The sequence below is a fragment of the Hibiscus syriacus genome, unplaced genomic scaffold (genome assembly GCF_006381635.1).
Source record: "Hibiscus syriacus cultivar Baekdansim isolate YM2019G1 unplaced genomic scaffold, ASM638163v2 tig00112536_pilon, whole genome shotgun sequence".
Lineage (NCBI taxonomy): Eukaryota > Viridiplantae > Streptophyta > Magnoliopsida > Malvales > Malvaceae > Hibiscus > Hibiscus syriacus.
In genome coordinates, this window is record NW_024063361.1 from 373,790 (window position 1) to 378,409 (window position 4,620).

Below are 4,620 nucleotides of genomic sequence, written 5' to 3' on the forward strand. Positions count from 1 at the left end.
TTTTTCTCCTCGATGCTTGACAATACTTCATCTGCTAATGCTATAAGAAAGTTTGTTATAGCATTCCCGTCCATTTCAATTCATTTGTTGTCATCTGTGAAATCCACAGGCCTTTCACTGATAGCTGCTATACGACCGTCTTTCCTCAGGATGATCTTCATCTTCAATTTTCACAATGAGAAATTTTTCCCATTGAATTTTTCAATATCAAATTTCGTTGCCATAGCTTCTTTTACGGATAGCTCCCACTATTTCACTATCGTGAATAGTTCTCTGGAACCTTCAAAGAATGGGTAATACTTTCTTACTTTCTTATGTTGGAGGATCCACCTTTTGGTGGCAACCACAAAGACAATAAACAGATATTACACACTCAAATCTGGCTCGGATACCAATTGTTACGGAAGATGGCTATCGGATAGAGCAAAAATGCAACTGATAATTTGAGAAAATAAAAATTGAAGATAAAAGAGACATAAAATTTACGTGGAAAACCCCTAAATAATATAGGGTAAAAACCACGGGCAACGGTAGAAGAATTTCATTATGAGAAAAATAGGAATTACAACCTCTCTCCGATCTATCAAGGAGAAAACAATGATAATTCTCTCTTGATAAAAAGGGGAAAACAACTCTCAAGAAACTCTCTAAATTCTCTCTAATATTGGAAGAAAGATAGAATGCTTTGGGATGGTTTTGAAGCTAAATGAGCTAGGGTATTTATAGTTAAAGCTTAAGGACTAATCTTCTAAATACTCTAAAGTCTAATGACTAAAATTAATTTTTCCATTCAAAATATTCAACACCTAATTCATGCCTACCATTCCCTTTTTCAAAGTTTTAGGTGGAATTGATTTTTCCAATTCCAACTTTCGGTGGAAATTTATCAATTTTCAACAGAGCTGATAGGCATATTCCTTCATACGCGAAGAAACTTGTTGACGCTTACAACCAGAAGGGCGATATCGATCAAATGCTTACCCGTGAGTAAACCTCTACACGTCGAAAACTCCCCTACATGGTATGAAGTATATTTACTTAAATGAGAAAGCTGATGTATTATCTGATGATGATGATGATATTGAGATCTCAGTGAAGCCATGTGTGCTTATAGTTTATATTAGTTTCTCTACAACAGTTATCAATGGATTGTCGCTTCTAAAACGTATAAATTTGTTTTGGTTGCCAATATATCTTCCTTTAAATCATCCTCTCCTGTGTGATTGGCTGGTCAGATTAGAGGTCATTTTCGGAGGCCGATGTGATACTTCAAACCTACTCCGATGGTCGGTGCTAGAGTTCGATCGGAATGATAAGGGTTTTTATTTATTCTCACAAATTACGTCGATTTTTTAATGCAAATTTTGGATTGATGTTTGAAGGAGACTTAAACCAAAGAATGATGTCGAGAGGCGCTAATGGAGTTCTTGCGAGTTTGGAGAATTTTGAGAAAGATTTGGTAGAGTTGTTTTGAAGTACTCGCTTTAACTATTGTCAAGATGTATTTTCATGTATATATGGGTGAGCGTTTGATTGAATTGAGTTAAATTTTGTGTTATTCGAATTGACGAATTTTATTTTACTATTCAAATTTTATTTGATTTTTTAATTGAATTAAATCAAATTAAGTTGTTCAACTTTCTGTTTAAATTCAATTATAAATATTTTATAATATTATGATACTATTTTATTCTAATTTAAATGATTTTTTACTACCATATACAATATATATACAAATTCACTAATTATTAAAAAGTTTGACTTATATAATTTATTTGAGTTTTATTTTATAACTTGACTCGTATTTAAAAAATTTCGAGTTAAGTTTATAAAATTATGACTTGAAATTAATTCCGATAATTGTTTTTTAATTGAGTGAAGTCAAAATAATTTTCGTCGAATTTTGCTCATCCTGCGCTTCTCATAATGTCTTAACATGGAGTATACAATCCAAACAATATGGAAAGCGTAACTAAACATATGATATAATAGGAAAAAAAACATTACCTTAAATTTTTTTTTGCCTTCCGGTTCTAAACTTTGTTCTTATTAATCTGGACCGATTCGGGTCGCACATATAATTTTGGTGGATGAGTCTTCTGACGAGGATTTTTTGCATACACAAAGACTCGAACCTAAGACCTTACTTAAGCGATATCAAATTGTTTACCACTTGATACGGAACAATTCCCCTCCTATAAATAAACAAAATTGGGTAAACTACACAGGCAGTCCTTTATATTTTTGGTCCATTCAATTTTGGTCATTGGTTAAAAAAATAATTCCGGTCCCTTATGTTATCGATTCTTTTAATTTTATTCCTCAACTGTTAGCTCCCGTTAACCAATCACAAAAGTCTGAAAGAACAATTAAAAATAAAATAAAAACCAATTAAGTGATCCAACTGTGATACACGTTATACATAAAAACTATTTATTTTGTATTATATATATGCTTGATTAAAAACCCTATCACTCATTTATCTTAAAACATGAAGAAGGATACAAATAGAAAAATAAAATAAAAACCATTCAAAGTGACCAAGCTGAAATACACGTGAGACTTAAAATTTATTTAATTTTTTCTCTCCTAAAATAAGAAGAAGAACAAGAATAAGAAGATCTTAAAACACGTGATTTTTTAAAAATATCAAATCAAACTTTCGTTTTTGGGATAACAAGAGATAATGGCCGAGAGATCAAAATATATTAAATCGATATTTTTTATAACCTATTAAATCGATAATGTAAAGGGTTAAAATCGATCCTTTTTGTATCAATAACTAAAACTGAATGAACAAAAAACATAAAGGATGAGCCGTGTAGTTTATCCAATAAAATTTGAAGCGCGCAGATGAACATAATTCGTACGAGTGGCTTAATCATTTCCTTTTTTAGCAATTGTAAAAGAAAAAGGAAAATATAGTTGGGCTAAAAAGGGGAAGTTAGTTGGTGGTAGTAAATTAAGCCTACGGTTTCCAAACAATCCGCAATTAGATCAGATCGGAAGTGTAATCACGGCCGTCGAAACAGAAACTACAACGTTTTAATAATGCCAAATATCCTCCAAACTTAAATGACAAATTAGGAAATCCGTAGTATCTTTTTGTTCGAGCCTCCACGACGTTGAGGTAGAAGAAAACAAAACAATAATAAGGAACGCCCAGCGAGAAAACAAAAGAAATATGCAGAGGCGGATGCTTGTTTTTATTCGGATTCGCTACGTCGGCTAAAAGAAGAGGCTTAACCATCTTTTTTTTAATAGCATTTACACTTTCCTTCAATGTTACATTAGATCTTCCTCGGCCCTTCGATTCCGTAAAAAAAAAACTAAACGAAAGGATAATCCGATAACGAAGTTTTTGCAGTTATAGAGAGATTTGGATGGCTTAGATGCGAGTAATAGTCATGTTTTTTTTGTTATTATTAGAGGCTGAGATTTGGAGGTAAACATTTTTCTTTTGTTTGGATGGCAATTCGCATCGCATTTGGTGGAGGAACGATCTAGTGTTTATTATCTCTGCGTTGGATCCGAATCGAATCATAAACAATGGTCTGGATTTCTTTCCCTTGCAAGTTTATTTGTTTTTTCATGATTGTTAGTCTTTTCCTGAATATCGTTGCCTGTTCTTTGGATTGTGATTTTTTTTTGAAGATTTGGATTGTGGACTCTCTTTTCGTGAATGAAGAGGCATCTTCAATCCAATGAGCTAATCAAAATTAAAATTAATAAACATTATTTATTATCACTTTTTTCCTGAATGTCGTTTTTGATTTATTTTCACATGCAAATTATTTATATTTAAATTATATTTTATGCTATTTATTTTGTAAAACGTTCATTACGGGCACGTCCTATGAAGAGATTATTGATTGTGTTCAAGTAAATATTCCAGTTTCTAGCAGTAGAGCTGCATTTCTCTTTTTCTTGGTCGACAAGATTCTTAATAGATAGTAACCTTGACATTGTTATTTGTAATTAATTACTGACGACTAGCTTTGCTATAATTTGCTTAATGTGCCCATGCGGAGCACTCCAAAGGGACACCACTTGGACTTAGAGACAACCACAAAATTTTATGCTAGGGGCGAACTTATAAATTTTAGAGGGGAGCGAACTTATAAAAGTTTTAGGGGGCGAAAACGATTATCAACAAAAAGTACACAAAAAAATCTGAAATATAGGAGAAATTGAAAATTTCAAGGGGCAATTGTCCCCAGCCACCCCCCTCGGTCCACCCCTGCTTGAACTGAAAAAGCCATGTTAACATTGTTTACTAGCCTTTGGGACGTAGCTAGGTTACTAAAACTAATGGCAGCTCAGAAGGGGATAGCTGTTCACATATTTAGCCCTGTTCTTTTGTCGAGAGTGGTCTTTTGTGCATTGAATTTCATATTTCCAAGTCTCAAATTCAAATGGATGAATGTGAGAAAATTGTTTGAGAGAAATTTAAAGTGAGATGCATAAAATAAAAGTTCTCTTAGTCTCTCCGATGTGACTTCCAGGTTGTTACAGAATGCACTAACCTATTTGCTGTAATTTGCATATATACAACTTATTTTTATGTTTCATACTCTTTTATATTTTCCATTTTCCAAATCAGTATGCTGATGACTTGAC